General features: G+C 42.2%; 1 protein-coding gene across 1 annotated transcript in view; it reads right to left on the reverse strand.

Annotated features, from left to right (window-relative positions):
• The window catches only part of PLOD2 (procollagen-lysine,2-oxoglutarate 5-dioxygenase 2), a 53,807-nt gene extending 51,533 nt beyond the window's left edge, over nucleotides 1–2,274 (reverse strand). The window contains exon 1 of the mRNA XM_021397080.1: nucleotides 2,252–2,274. The gene's annotated coding sequence lies outside the window, so the exon portion shown is untranslated. The remainder of the gene's footprint in view (nucleotides 1–2,251) is intronic.

A 16,677-nucleotide genomic window follows, 5' to 3' on the forward strand; every position in this document is an offset into this window, starting at 1 on the left:
CACTGCAAGTGCTTCTTCCTTCATTCATTTCAAGAATCGAGTTCAAATGTTAGATAAGATACTGGGTTAAGACGGGAAAAAAATAGTTACAACTATAGTCTTAAGGTAGAAAACAGGTAAGAAACTTTGAGAAAGAGGCCCTAGCAGATAAAATCTCACCTCAGGTCCAGTTAACAGAACAATTGTACTTAGAGATGTAAAGAACGTGTAATTACAAGGCTGACAAATAAGAAGTCATCGGGAAGGAATTAAATCACAGCAGATATGTAGAATAGCATCAACCATGAAAGAAAGGACAGACTTCTTCAGTAAAGCCAGAGTGGAAAAAGAAAGACTGTTGGGCATCATTTCAGAATAGCATGGAGCTGAGGTCATGGCTCCCACGGACAGGAAGCAGGAAAGCTCAGCCCTCAGGATCGAGGGTAAAACCATCGGCTGAGTGTCACGTCCACACAGTGCTCCAGGGAACTGATCCCACAGCACAACCCTGGCAGAGGCACAGCTTCACTAGACACCAATATGCAGATCCTGGAACAACTCCCTGTGACGTGAACATCAATGGTTTGCAAAAGAGGAGGAGGTATCAGAGAAATCCCAGGAAGCGTTTTGTTACCAAATGTTCACGTAGGCTGTAGTAGGAAAGAATGAAAACTATTAATGAAAGAAGGATGTAAATATGCAATAATTAAGTAAAGGAGGAAGCTGGCAAGGATACATTTCTAATGTATGACAAAAATGGGTGGAGAAAACTGTAATAGAAAAAAATACATGTACATAACAAGTTAATGCCCAGAATTTGACTAGAGTTCTACTTTTTCTTGGTATTTTCCTTGGTCTCTTTTAAGCTAATTTGATTTTAGAATTTTCTTAGAAAATTCAAGCTTTTTCCCCAGGAGAACACAGAGCTGAAAGCAGTGCTTGCAAAGCAATAGATGTGGCCAAGCCATCTCCTGTCCCCAGAGGCTTCGCTCTGCCTGACAGAAAGGAAAATGCTTGTGAAATGCCAGCACTGAGTGCGGCCAGCTGCAGAATGCCCAGGAGCTCTGTCTGGCCCTGCCTCCACAGACACAGGGTCAGAAGGGCCGCTGCTGGCCAGAAATACCAACTTCAAGGCCTGAGCTGGCACATGGAGGTTACTGCTGTTACAGAGCCCTCAAATCTCTGAACGAAGGAGGAACTTGTCCTCAAATTAAGACTTTTAAAGAATAATGTATGCAGTGTGTTCTGTACTATGCAAGTATGCAAGCTGTGCTACAGAGGTTAACTCCAGAAACAATTTGTACAAGTATCCCAGGAAATAGCCTTACATTGTCACCATTTGCACCTTCGACTTCTGATCTTATCAAACCTTCATAAAGAATAAAACCTTCCTTTTCCTCTGCCGCGAGGCCATTTCTTCATGGGAAATGAATAGATTTGGTTAAGCAGACACGGAGGAGGGGAAAGAGTTCATTTCTGCTAGTTGTACAGCTCTTAAATGGGAGCCCAAAGGATTTTCGTGTCCTGAAACTCCAGCAACAGTAAGCAAAACCAGAAAAGGGAGCAAGCAACCGCAAGCAGTGCTCTCTTCAGAACGTTACCATGAAAAGTGATTTTCTGTAAACTCACAGCTAGTTGCCAACTACTTTTTTTTTTCCAGTGCAGTGCATTTTCAATGGATCAGCAGTAACATCTAGGATTCAGCTGGCAGATATTTGGGCAACATTTTTGGGGACCTCTGCAGGAGACAACAGTTCTCTGAGTTGTTAGAAATCCCCATTCCTTCAGTGCCTTTTTCCTCAGATGTCCAGATACTCCTTTCTATCCCCATCTCCTTTTCCCATCTGTTTCCTAACTGCATGAAATCATCACAGGGCTGGCAACTTCCATCTTGCCTAAACCACTGACAATGTTATGATTCAACATATGGATAACTATTGCAACGTGGAATGGAAACACACATAGTTCATTGCATTGGAAGCCCATCATTGCAGCCAGATGGAAGAAGGTTCCATCAGAGGAAGCTGACTTCTGAACTATAAAAGCTGTAGTTATACTCTATAAAGATGAAATTACAGCAAGGAAGGAGGGGTCTTACTTAGCCCATGTAAATCAGCAGTAGTCAGAGTTGCTTCAGATGTGTTCAATCAGCAGTCATCTGGGTAGTGCAATTAATGAGGAGGAAGGGTGAAAGGCATGGGAAATCAGTGATGAAGATGGCAAAGCCTTCACAGTATTTACAAAGGAACAGTAGCTCTCTTTTAATACTCACCCTTTGTTCGTTACATCCATCACATGAAATGAATAAAGTTGTCATGTGCTGCAAACTGAGCTAAAGAAGAGAAGAAAGAGAAGATGAGCCTTCCCCATCTCCAGCATTTCAGGTAGAAACATTGTCTTTCCCTGAAGAAGTGACTAGAAGGCTGTTCTCTCTGAAGCAGCTCTTCAGCCCTTTCGCGCTCAGGCATGGTTCATCTTCCACAATGATTTTTGCAGAGAAGCTGTAAAACCTAATGTGTAAAACAAGCCAGGCAGACTAGAGATTACTTACATCTTCTTCTAAGAGACCTTTTTCATATCTTCCAGCTAGTCTTTATTATACTGTAAGAAAAACAGAAAACCACAGAATGAGCTCCTGCTGGGCTTTGCCTGTCCTTGAATTCATCTCACTCTGCATATCTAAGCATCCAAACCTCTTTCATTCAGGAGCCTCACTAGCATACCTCCTGTACAGATGCTGAAATGAGGCAACATTGCAGTTGTTCATTAGACAGTAATAAAATAAAAAGAAGAAAAAAATTTCAAGATTAGTCTGTGGAAAACCATGGGACAGAAGGAATTGTCAGCAATTCCTTCACTGGCAGCGATACTTCAACAATAAAAAAGAAATATCAAGTAAGATGTTACTAGTTTCATGTCATAAATACTCAATAACCTGAGCATTTCTCTTTGAGTTTAGATTAGTAATTCATACCTATTTCCCCAAAGAAATGATTTACCTTTTTGAATGATAAATTCAACACATCAGTATTTTACATGAATTAGGGGTAGTATCTGAAAATAGCAGGGATTCATTATAGAATAATACTAAAACTATATATATATTCCAAAGTAAAAGTTGAAAAATCTCTTTTCAGTTATAGCAAATCACATTCTGTGGGTATATTTCATTGAAATTATTATGTCTGTTTTCACTCAGCCATAAGCCTATGAAATACTAGAGCTAAGCTAGAGTGAAATAAACAGAAATATATGGGTGTTGTGTTTTTTTTTTTTAACAAGTACATCAAGACGAGCTTAAAAGCCCATCTAGCAGTAATATAGCATTTAAACATGCCTCACATTGCCTGACCCAATAAGTGCATGAGAGTCTTTAACAAGGGCCTGTTAAGTAGTTCGACCCTAATAAGAAATCTCCCATAGCCATTTTATTTTCAAAGAATCAGGCTAAATGTTACTGAAATTCTACTCTTACTATCTGAAAATAGTTTCTCTTTGGTTGCCTCCCTTTAATTTATCCTCAGCTCCAATAAGAACTGAGCTGCCACCCCAGTCTTGTTATTATGGGCGCGATCCAGTCGGTGGCTGAGAGGCCCAGCACTGCTCGGAGCCGCTCATTTCAGGGGATGTCCTGCACCTTGCACTGCTGAGCACGGCGTGAATCACCCGGGCTATATTCATCATGTCTCTCCCAAGCCATCCAATCAGAAATTACTTCGTTGCTTTCGCTCATTTATAATTATAGCCATGAACAGACCAAATGAGCAAAAGATTAATGGTGCTAGCAAACATTTCCAGGGTATAATCAGCTGTCGACCCATAATTACTCAAAAGATTGAATGAGTGGCTTTGAAATTACAAGGAGAGTTACATTCCTTCACTGAGACTGAGCAGCAAGACATGAGTGCCCATGAAAACCCGTGCTACGATTTTTGTCTGCGGTCCATCCTCTGGTATTTATGACATGCTTGCTCCAGCCTCGAGGTCCAATCCTGCACTACTGAAGTCAGTGTGCACCATAAGCGAAAAGTATCCTGCTGACCGAGCCTTAAGCCAGACCTTCTGCACTGAGGGAGGTCTTAAGCATCTGGCCCAGGGCCAGGTCTGATCCCCAGTTTTTGCTTTAATTGCATTAATTTGTACATGATTTATTTAGGCACAAAAAGCTGTAAATTAAACCCTGCAGAGTGCATCTTATAAACCCCGCTGACCAGGGCTGGTCTTGTAAAAACTTCAGTCCCATCACCCCATAAACTCTAAAATGCTTTGCAGGACTTCAAATGAGTGGTGTTGAAATGGACAGTTAATCATGAGTAATTTAAAGGCTTGCATTTGTTAAAGTTTAGGGATGCAGAAAAGAATATAATGGAAAAGGAACTGGCATTCAAGAAAACGAGCTTAAAGAAAAGAAGTTTTAAACATTTACTGTGGGATGAATAGGATCTGGAGGAAAAATGCACTCATGAAATTGTCTGAAACTGGGAGTCTATGTGAGCGTTTGTGTCTCTGTCAACAAACCATCGTAATGTAAAAAATGTTCCTCTGAAGTAAGTCTGTGGTATTAAACAGACTGAAGAGTGTCCCATGTGTTCAGCCAATAGAGGAGAGCAGGTCAGTACGTGTTTTCCAAGAGTTATCCTAAAGCTTACTTTTCTTTTGAGATTTCAGAAGCCTGTTCGAGTCTCCTAGAGTGGCAATTTGGGAAAACCGCTGGAGCAGGGAAGCTTGTCCCACAAGTATTCCCCTAAGGGTAGACATCAGATTTCATACTCTCTGTTACCGGAATGGGTTTTGGTCTGATTTTCTTTTCCTGACCCTGCTCTCTGTGAGTTTTATGGCTGTTCTGCCTGTCCACAGTGATCTCATTCTCTCCAGCCCACTTATTTAAGGTAAATAGAAACTGCTGTCTGACAAAACCTAGTTTTGACAGGTAGGTCTTTCTGAGTAATTTAAATAAGTAATTTAAGTTTATTTAAACAAAATTGGCATCAATTTAGTCTTATTTCCTACTTCCTGTGTGACATAAATGAGGAATCCCAGATGGCCCCAGAACAACTCCTGGCAGAATTTCTGCAGTGCTGGATTTGAGGAAGACAGTAGATGGGCTGGCGATGATTCCGCTCTGCTGGAGTGCCTTTACAGAAAGCCCTCAGCTTTCCAGCCTTCAGCAGGCATTGTGTGACAGGCTGACCACAGGAAAGGTGAGGAAATCTGAGAGCCACAGATCGTACTTATTTTAGTTCCTCCCTGGTTGGTCAAAATATCTTAAGTCTCTGCATCACACCTAACTATTTTGCCTCTTGACAAGAAACCTTTTAGAGAGCAAAAAAGGTGGCAGCCAATAGAAACACATTGAGGAAAGTAAAAATACTATCTTTACATGAACAGTTAAATGCTGTTACCAGGAAAGTTGAGGTTGTGAGCAGAGTGTCCCTGACACAAGAAAGCAAGCAAGAAAATTTCACAACTGCAGAAGTAGGAGAATGTGCTTTTCTCCTTAGAAACATTTAGGAGCTAAATTCTATCTTTGTGTGTGGTTTTTTTTTCCTTTCATCCTCTACTCCATTATATTACACATGCATATAATTTTATTTTGTTAAAGGGGATTTGAAGAGAAGGTGTGATCATGATCAGTAGTACAAAAACGTTTCTGCCCAGTAGGAGTTGCACCAATACTGATACACATAAGCGCTGAGCTCCACTTCAGGGCAAGCCTGAGATAGGCACACATACAAGCCTTTAATAGTAAAATGGACAGGAGTGGCTGAAATAATGCAGAAGTTTTAGGTTCCAGGAGGTCTGCTGTGAAAGTGAGATATATTCAGCCTGGTTGCTTCTCAGTTGTACTTCTTAGGTCAGCAGCAAAAGCACAGATGCCTTCTTTGGGACTGGCAGCTTGACTGGGAGGCACACCGTGAGCAGCAGCGTGGGTCTGGTTGACACAGTCTGCTCTGCATTCAAGGCAAGCAATATGTAGTTCAGTGCTCACCTGTCTCCAGTCCAGGAAATGACTGGAATAAATGGAGAACTTCCAATGGAGCATCGAGAGGGTTCTTCTCAAAACTTTTACAATTTTAATTATATTTTAGCCAGAATAATAGCTGCTTTGAACCTTTGAAATAATTTCCCAGCCTACAGTTCGTGCCGCTTTTGTTAGGATGCTCAGAAAGATGACAATTCTGATGATTTGTCAGGTTAGCTAAACCTGACATTGGCAGTACATTCTGCTCCTTTAGTCTGGGCTGTAGGAGGGTATTTTTGGAGGTGATCTGGCTGCTTCCCTTCCAGATAATCCTAGGCCTGCACTGTACAAGACAACCTACAGATTAATTCTACATTACAGAATGTGATGGAATGAAATTCCTTCCTATTTAAAGAAAACTAAACAGCAGCTTCCTCCAGAACAGAAGAACATCATGATCACCATCAGGAGTCACAAGTAGCCCAGCAGCCCTCCAGTGCTGTGAATGGATGTTCATAAAATCACAGGCAGGATTAAAAATGTGGCCAAAATTGAACATAGACTGAGAATTACGTGTTGACAAGCCTGGGTCACTGTCTTTCTGCTGTTCCTTCTTCCTCAGGCCATCAAGAGGATACGTACAGTACAGAAGGCTGCAGCCAAAATCACTTTCACAGTGAAGCATGGAACTCACAATCCTCAACCTAATCGTGTCCTTGGGTAAGCTGTGCAGACAGGTTCTGTCACAGTGTACCTAAAGGAGGAAGCAAAGTTAGTAGGCAGAGAGCACACATCTCCAGCCCACTCCTAGTAAATAGCGAGGTAAAAGCAAACCTGTTATCATAGCACAGAAAAGGGATAGATACAAGTACCCTTGTATAATCGTATGGACAGTGTTGCCTTTGATATGTATACGCTTAGTTTAAGTGTAGTCTGATAGCCAGAAAGAAGTAAGGGAAACCTTACAGCATCCATATCTGACTCTGGCAGGCAGCTACCTAGCAAATTATCACCTCCACAAAACCCTTACTTGCAGGAAAGTCTTATTAACGTGACTCTCATATTGTGCTTACATCTCCTCCTAGAACACAGAACCCTGCTGGAATAAGGCCAGCAAATCTCAGGATGGCTCGGCTGCAATGCTCCCCACAGATCGTGAGGAATATTGATCTTAATTCTTCTAGTTCAGTTCCTGAAGTGGGATTTGTACACCTGACCCAAGGAAGGAAAAAAAAAGAGGGGGGGGTAATACTGTTCTTGCTGCACTGCTTGTACTGACTATGTAAAAATTTGTATTAACTTCTAAGTTGTTTCCATCGATAGATTTCATGCAAATTATAAAGACAAACATCACTTGCAGAAAACATTTTCATATAATTTCTGTTTTGTGTATTCTCAGTTTCAAAATGCTGACTCTTCACATTTTCTACCAAACCTCTATTTTCTTGCAAAATTCCTGTGTATCCAAAGCTGTGCTAGCACTGCATTAGCCTAGTCTCAAGATAAATGCCTCTTTCAAAAGCTCCGAGGGTCAGTACATATTCCATTCTCTGTATTTCAGGACAGAGACACGTGACTGTCTTTAGCTCAGTCTCCTTTTGTCATGCATTATCTTTTGCTCTGCCAGCTCTGTATGGAAATGACTCAATGTCTCTAAGTCTGCCAGCCTGCTCCAACCTGGACTGGTGCTCAGAAACAGCAGCATTCATTTCCAGGTCTTTGGTAAACGCATTCAAAAATGAATACAACATTTCCAGTCATGTGGCCTCCATCTCTTTTCAAGATCCTTTTGAAGTTGTCAGTTCATGAGATTCAAGAAACAGGTCCCAAGACTATATATCACTTAATCATATCCCTTTGGCTGGAGTTTTGTTCTTGCCAGATGGAGTGCGTGTACCTAAACGGAACACAGCTCGATGGAGTTGTTGGATCTGGCCTCCAAGGTCAGTGCCATCTGACGGATTTCAGGCTGCCAGGTAACATAAAAGCCATGGTTTCTGCTTCTCAAAATAGTGTCCATGAAAGTCATTTTGAAACTGTAGTGCATGCAAGAAACTAGGAACTACTATCAGTGTTTCTAGTGTATCAACTGAAGGCAAAATGTTTTAATCTTGCCCTCCTAAATAGCACATTGATACTATTAGCCCCTTTAGAAGCTTTTTAAGATAATAAGAAGTGCTAAGTGAACTCCTTCCTTCAAACAGGAACATTAAGGCATCCCTGTAGATAATTAATTTCATTATTGCTATCAGTTTGGCCAGTTTGGTAGTGCTTGTCACAGGAGGAGCATCAGACACCCTGCACAGCATTGCATTGGAAGCGTGCAAAAGCACACTGAGCAGAACCCTAGCAAGCAGGAGACTAACCATCTGAATGATGATAAATCTACTGCTAAGTATTTACTGAGCCATGAGGGCTTCTCAAATCACTATATAAAAACATTGTGAAGTACTAGTATTGCCACAGGCTATTCACGTTACCCAGTTTGAAGGTTCACCCCCCTAGAGAACCACCCCGGCTTTCCAAGTCAAAGAGTAGAAATCACTTGCTCAGAAACCAAATATAATCTTAAAGTTGTACCACACTTAAAGCAGCAACTAAAGCCAGAGAGAACATTATGATGCAATTTCCAAAGGAAAATAAAGGCAAGATAAAGGCAGAAGAAAATCCCCTCTAAATCACAATAACCCAAGAAAAATCATTTACCACTAAACCTAGCCTTTATTCTTTAGGCAAAATCTCAATTGCAGCCTCTTTTGCTTCTTGGTACCTTGTGTATGTTTTTCCAAATTAGGGCCAGAGGATGAAGATTCCCATTGTTTCCATAAGAGCAGGCCATTTAATACTGCTTTTCATATCTTCCCTCTGCCACTCATTAGCAGCCCAGCTTGCTGCATGTCAAAATGCATTTGCTCTGTTGAATTATTACAAATGTTTCTCCACTCTCTTGTATTTAGATGGAAAATGTTGCAATGTTTATGCTGTTGGAAAAGAAAGTAAAGATTTTTTTTTTTGCAACAAAGGGAGTGGGTAATGGGGGAGGAGGGGAGGCATGTGGCGAATTAGATAGCTCTCCAACATAATTCCAATGTTTTGTTCCCCCTATGCTCTAGGACTATAATTGAGACATCTGATGGTGCAGCTGAATATAAGCTTCCATAAACAAGCACTGTACATTTGAACACAACTGCACGTAGACTATCCACATACTTTTTCCACTCTGGCTGTTCCTCCCTGCAGGCAATTGGTGAAGATATTTTGGCCACAACTCTGCTGTAGATTACTCCACATTTTAGTCTGATTGGAGTGAGGAAAAAACTACTGGTTTAATGTCCATGATTTTCAGCCAGCAATTCCTCTCCTTTAAAAGGAATCATCACTCCCAGGCTGACCTCCAAGGCAGAGCTCTCCTTGTGACAGCATATACCCTTCAACAGTGAATTTACTACATCTTCTGAATTTTTACTGGCTCTGATTGCTTTTGATCCAGTGCAAACAGGGAACACTAGGCCAGGATTTGCTTTACAATAACCATTTATATCATTTACTTTTTCTTTTTGTCCCAGAGAAAGCTAACCTTTTTCCCAAGGAATTTCTCTGAAGTGAGTCACAGAAGTCAGCTGCTGCCCAAGCACTTACAGGAAAGATGGATTTACATTTTATGTGCATTTTTAGGAAAACTCTCCTGTCACACTATACATCTCTATGACTAAATTAGGTCATTCTTTTCCTTTTTGCCTCTTTGCATTGTAGAAGAGAGTAGTCGTGATCTATCAGTCTGTCATCATGCAAAAGGTTTGATTATGAGTTTGCCCATCCACTTCTAACTCCCCACAGACTTCAGCCTGTGATTCCCATCAGTTTGAGGCTCCATAATCAGAGCATGACTGGGCAGAGAAAGGCTTTGATAGTTCAGCAAGTAAACATGTAAAAACACCTAATTTAGATTATGAGTGGTTGACAGCAAGGAAACAGCAACTCTCTGTGATGTGGTCTCTTCCTAACATGCTGAAGAATATTTGGCAGTCAGCAAAGATTCAGAAAACAGGTACCAGCAAGGGTCTCCTCCTCCACGTACATTGTGCCTGAGGAGGCTGTCCGTGACAGGTCACTGGGAGGCAGCATTCATCACCGTTCAACAGGACTACAGCCATGCTGCACAGCACCTTGGTCCTCTCCAGGTGCCCCAAGTCTGCCCCTGGCAGCTATGCTGTAGGGAATCTTGTGCCTTTTTGGTGGTAACAGAGGATGCAAATGCTGCTTCCACATGTTTGATTCCTTTGAATGTCTTCTATAGATTTTAAATGTATGGGATAAGTTTTAGGCTTGCACTAAATCTCATCCGGGAATCACATACATAGACTTTCAAACCAAAGTACCCCGTTGCACTGCCAAATGCTCAGCTATTAGCAAACGACTAACGGAACTCAGCTTAGTTACTGCTTTACAGGCACAGCGATCTCCAAGGAAGAGGCTACTAACTACATCTGCTGAAATCGTTAATTCAAGTGTCATTATTTAGGGAATTCCCTGACACATGGAAAGATTAAAAACCTAACGTGTGGGGTTAAAAGGAATGTAGTACCTTCATAATTCTATTTGCTTGCTTTTTTTTTTTTTTTTTTTTGGTTGAGGCAGGGGAATCATAATTCTTATATATTAATGCAAGAAGAGATACTTGATCATCTGTTTTGACCTGAATATCACACTCTCTACATTCATAGAATCATAGAATGGCCTGGGTTGAAAAGGACCACAATGATCACCTAGTTTCAACCCTCCTGCTATGTGCAGGGTTGCCAACCACTAGACCAGGCTGCCCAGAGCCACATCCAGCCTCGCCTTGAATGCCTCCAGGGATGGGGCATCCACAACCTCATTGGGCAACTTGTTCCAGCGCATCACCACCCTCTGAGTGAAAAACTTCCTCCTAACATCTAACCTAAACTTCCTCTGTCTTAGTTTAAAACCATTCGCCTTTGTCCTATCACTATCCACCCATGTAAACAGTTGTAAACAATCGTTCCCCCTCCTGTTTATATGCTCCCTTCAAGTATTGGAAGGCCACAATGAGGTCTCCCCGGAGCCTTCTCTTCTCCAAACTAAACAAGCCCAGTTCCCTCAACTTTTCTTCACAGGAGAGGTGCTCCAGCCCTCTGATCATCTTAGTGGCCCTCCTCTGAACCTGTTCCAAGAGCTCTGCGTCTTTCTTGTGCTGGGGGCCCCAGGCCTGGACGCAGTACTCCAGATGGGGCCTCACAAGAGCTGAGTAGAGGGGGACCACCACCTCCCTCTCCCTGCTGGCCACTCCTCTTTTAATGCAGCCCAGAACATAGTTGGCTTTCTGGGCTGCCAGCGCACACTGCTGGCTCATGTCCAGCTTCTTGTCCACCAGGACTCCCAAGTCCTTCTCCGCGGGGCTACTCTCGAGGAGATCTTCCCCCCAGTTTGTATAAATACCTCGGATTGCCCCAGCCCAAGTGCAGCACCTTGCATTTGGCCTTGATGAACCTCATTAGGTTCTCATGGGCCCACTTCTTCAGCCTGTCCAGGTCCCTCTGGATGGCTTCCCTTCCCCCTGCTGTATTGACTGCACCGCTCAGCTTGGTGTCATCTGCAAACTTGCTGAGGGTGCACTCGATGCCATTGTCTATGTCATTGATAAAGATGTTGAAGAGCACTGGTCCCAAGACCGACCCCTGAGGGACATCACCTGTGACCAGCCTCCATCCTGACATAGAATCATTAATCACAAGAACCATTAATCACAAATTCCTCTTACACGCCTTTGTATCATAGCCAAAAAAGTGAGTTATGTTAATACCTTTTGGTCCTCAGCAGACTGAACTGTTGATGCCATGCTGACAGTCTGTTAGCAGTCACCAGCTATTAGCAGCATTTTGTAGGAAGGCATTTGCAAATACCTTATCAGTACAGCCTTACTTCAGCAGCAAAAAGGACACACAGCCTCAGTTATCATAGCCTGGCTGGGATGGATGTGCCATGTTCTTCCTCCTGGTTGAAGAGAAAACGCTTTAATTGGTATGAGTGGCAGGTGGGTAGCTCAGGTGGAGAGGAATGTAACTGTCTCAAGGAAAGAATCACAGAATCGCTCAGGTTGGAAAAGACCTTCAAAACAAATAAGTCCAGCCTCAACCTAACCATACTATCCTAACGAAAGGATGAAGTTCCAGGAACTGTGACAATTCTCCACATACCTGTAATCAAGGAGCACCCAAGCATGTCTCCAAGGAGCGTGCTGATCACACTTAACTTCTTAACTGCCCCAGGCTGCTGCTTGATTAAGGTGTAATTCTAAGCTCTGTTACTTTTAGCATCATTCTTTTGTTTCTTTTCTGTTGACAGATATATTGAATTTTTAAATGGTCAGATTCTAGTCTCAAATTTATATTAACTAAAAATCCCCAACTCTGTGCCTGGATAGAAATATTGATGTGGGTGGATCTGAGCTGAGTCTAGGAGTCCTCTGGCCTGGGCAGTTAATTGCCTTTGACTTTGCTGAGCTCAGTAGGATTTTGAGGTCAAACATATTTCATTAAAGTTTACACCTCATTACCTCTTTAAAAAGATAAAAACTTGACTAGTGCTTATTTCTGTTCGCAAATTCGGTTTGAGTTTATCTGATGGTGAAAGCATTTGCTGAATTTCACTACATAATTACCGAAGTGCTAACCCCCAGGAAAAAACTGTTTGCTGTAAAAATTTTGTATTTGCTGCTTAAGAGGCGTTGATTAGTTCATGTTTTACTTTGGTACTGCATGGTAGTATCTCCCTTAAAGCATATATAACCACCAATGATTTTCATAATTTATTTTTCATAAATTTAACATGCACTTTTGCATAAACTGCTTCTGCAACTTAATGACATAAATTGAGCACAGACAACGAACATAAAGTTAGTTGATTTATTCAACAGAGATTTTACCTTCCTGTCTCTTGCTCTGTTCTCTACCATGAAAATATTAACTATATGCTCTTATTTGCTTTTTTTTTTCCCCCATAGGAAAAAGTGTGCTGCAACACACAGGTAAGTTCTTGTTCGTTTCAATGGCTGGCTCTATTGCTTGGTGCATTTTAATGTTAGCTCACCACCTCTCATGGCCTTTCCAAAGTTTGTTCAGTGGAAGAAGACAGGGCACAGTGAGCCCTTGTCTGTGTTGAACAGCTTTGCTTGTATTTCTTTTCTACACAGTCTGGCAACAAGCAGAATACAGACACAGAACACCAGCAAGCTTAGCCTCAGTCTACTGAATGGCCTACATTTTCCAGGAGCCACACATTCTGCTTCCTGAAAAATGAGAAATTTGCTGAAACAATAAAGCCTTTGCTCCATTGTACAGCCATACTCAAAGGGATTTTAAAAAGTAAAAAAAAATACTGAAGTCACTGTTGTACATCAGTTAAAAAGCAGGACTGCCTGCAGGAATGAAAGACAACAGGATTTAGCTGCTAAGGTCTAAGTTTCTGGCACATGTACACAGCACCTGTATAATTAGAAATTCCCTGGGCCAGACATTGTTCTGTCTCATACCACGTGGAGAGCCACAGCAAAACCAGGAGACAGCACTCGAGCTGAACAAGTAGCTGGGAAATGTCACTAACAAAATGTAAAGGCTGCAGAACTGAGCTCCTCAGTAGTGCGCACAACAGCTCAGGGATGTGATGGGCTGCAGTGAAACAGAATGCATAGAATCATTAAGGTTGGAAAAGACCTCTAAGATCATCTAGTCCAACCATCCACCTTCCACCAATACTGCCCACTAAACTATGTCCCTCGGTGCCACATCTACCCTTTTCTTGAACACCTCTGGGGGTGGTGACTCCACAACTTCCCTGGGGAGCCTGTTCCTGTGCCTGACCACTATTTTGGAGAAGTTTTTCCTAATATCCAACATGAACCTCTCCTGGAGCAACTTGAGGCCATCCCTTCTCTTCCTATGAAAGCAGATGGTCACATAGCCACATTCATGCAAGTCCAGGTACTTCGGCAGACCGTGCTAATGCCAGCTGTGCCCCAAAGTTCCAGCATTCAGATGGAACTTAACAGTCACACAAGAGGGACTGTATGCTAGAGCAGGAAGATGCGACTCGGATATCAGCTACAAAACACCATCAGACTGGCATCTAGGACACACACAGCACAATGCTGTAAGGCAGCACAGCCCCACATTCCAGCAGCGTGTGGCTACATACCTCTTGTCCAGCACAGGCTGCACCTCCGTGCTGCCCACCTCAGCAGGGCCTGTTTGCTCTTCAATAAACGGCAATCAGTGGAGAAATACTGACTTCCTTGTCTGCTCCCAGCTGCTCTGGTTCAATAACTAGGTCAGCTAAAGGTCAAGCCAGCAAAGGCACAAGCAGCAAGCTTAAATACCAACAAATGAAAAAGAAAATGACAACCATAGCCCCAGGGGCAGCCCGGGCCTGGATTGCCTCTCTCTTGTCCACTTCCCCAAGCGTTCACGGCCCTGGGGCTGCTCAGCCCATGTCATGGCCATGTCCCCTTGTGTCTAAGGCCCAAACTCACCTCAGAGATAAATCAATGCCATTAAAACAGCAACAAAACCACCCTGATTCCTGTAATGCACACTTCTGTGATACATTCATAAATTTTTGTGAAGCCATGACTTACGTCAGAAATCACAGCCCAGATCCAAATTCTTGCATGTACTAAGCCTAATACAACTTTTAGGGCATTACACAGTATTTGGCAGTGTGTTCTCGCATGCTTTCACGTGCATTTTTTTTTATTTGCCTAGTGGCACATCACTGCATTTGCAGCTGAAGATTTTGAAGCTTTGGTGGGAAACAACTAGCTTTCCACACACATGTAGGGAATACATACTTCAGAGATACTGTAATCTGCAATTCTTTCACAGAGAAAACGAGAGGGAAGCTCACAGTGCGGGCCTTAGGCCTGCAACTGCCATTTCCACGCCGGCACTGCCACCTACTGCACACAGGCCTGCTTTTATCAGTGCTAGCAGGAAAAAAATGGAAACGAACCTACCCCAAGCAGCATGTCAAATGTCTCTGTAGAACAGAGTGTAAAGTTTCTCCAGGACAAAATCTGTAAGGTGTCTTTCACAACTTGCAGATGACATGCAGGATTCTTCAAAATGATAACAGGAACTGGGATGCAAAAAGTCCTGAGAAAAATAAATATCAAGATGCCTCACGTTTTATACATTATATGGAGGTGGAGGTTTAGGGTTTCTTCTTTTTCCTCATCTTCTATTCAGAACCAAATACACTGAGACGAGCAATCCACTGGCCCAAAGATTCTCCAGCGCTTGTGTGTGCTGGGGAGGTAGGAGGCTCCTAGGAGGCAGCTTTGCTTTGTGTTACTGCAATATTGCTGTCAGTAAACAACAGAAAAGAGAGGATGAGAAAAAGGAGAGTGTAAGGAGAGAAAAGACATAACACACCTCTCCAAAAGGATGCAACATATCTTCCTAAAAGGAGCCTTATACCAAATGACCCAATGGAAGCTTCAGTTGCTCAGTCTATTTGTTAGTAATTTCTCTATGATGCAACAGCAATTAGTTAACCATCCAATCAACAGAAGACATACAAGTGGTTATGAAGGTTCAAAAGCAGCTTTTTGAGGTTTAGGGCTAGGTTCTATACTGTTGCTCAGTTTTGGAGGAGGACTGTAAAAAAGGCGTAACATGGAATAACACATCCAAATCCTAGAGTGATCCAAACCAGTATATAGGCACAGCATGTATAAGCATGTGTCATGAAAGCATGTATAGAGCACTTACATAGCCCTGATATAAGACAACAGATCTCTCTGCTGGCTGGGTTTGCTGCTCCACCTGGAAGGGCAGCAGATTTTTGTTTGTTGTTTTTGTTTTTTAATCTCTCTTACCTCCTGTCTCACTAATTCCAACATCAGGCTTCATTGCATGATTGCTTTTTGACTGAAGCGGCTTCTCCATCTTATGGTGTAGTTCTCCTTCCATGCAGTAGGTCACTGTTTCCGTGCCCTGGTTCCAAGAGCTTCCTTACCTGTGAGTCCCCCAACTCCACAACTTCTTCCCCTGCATCATCCAATCATCTTTTGCATTTATCAGTTTCCTATGTATTTCTATTGCAGCGTTAGCATTCATATTCACACAATGCCTGTTAGTAGTCAAACATCTATGCCATGAAATTTTATAACACATTCCCTTGAACGATTTTATCAACCCCCAGCATTCCTAATAAGCTATACCTGCACTATGGTAAATTTTTCCAGAAAGGAAAAACTCAGGAAAACCAACTGCTTTTCCCCTTTCCTAAATAACTTTTATTGTTCAGTCCCTGCTCCCGTTCTCAGTTCTTCAGCATTGAGGAAAGTTATTCTTGCTAGTAAAACCAAGGAGAGGTATGCAAGGCATGTATGGACTGGCTTTGGGTCTACGAAAGGACCTTTATAAAACTCATCTGAGTTCAAGCATTTTTAGAAGACAAGCTGTAACATACTATACACCTCTTGTCCAGTTTGCAAAATTATCTTCCATCAAGTAGCAAAACTCCAATTTTGCTTTGAGACTTTGGAAGGGGTAGATGTCTTTTTTTCCTCTTTCTTATAATTTTGTTTTCTGGGAAACTGGAATTACCTACGCTTTATTTTACTGAAAAACATCATATAAATTATGCTTTGCTCTGACATATAGACCCTAGGGTTTCATTAAGTGACTGCAACTCCTGTACAGCTGGAGATGAAA

The sequence above is a fragment of the Numida meleagris genome, chromosome 4 (genome assembly GCF_002078875.1).
Source record: "Numida meleagris isolate 19003 breed g44 Domestic line chromosome 4, NumMel1.0, whole genome shotgun sequence".
NCBI lineage: Eukaryota > Metazoa > Chordata > Aves > Galliformes > Numididae > Numida > Numida meleagris.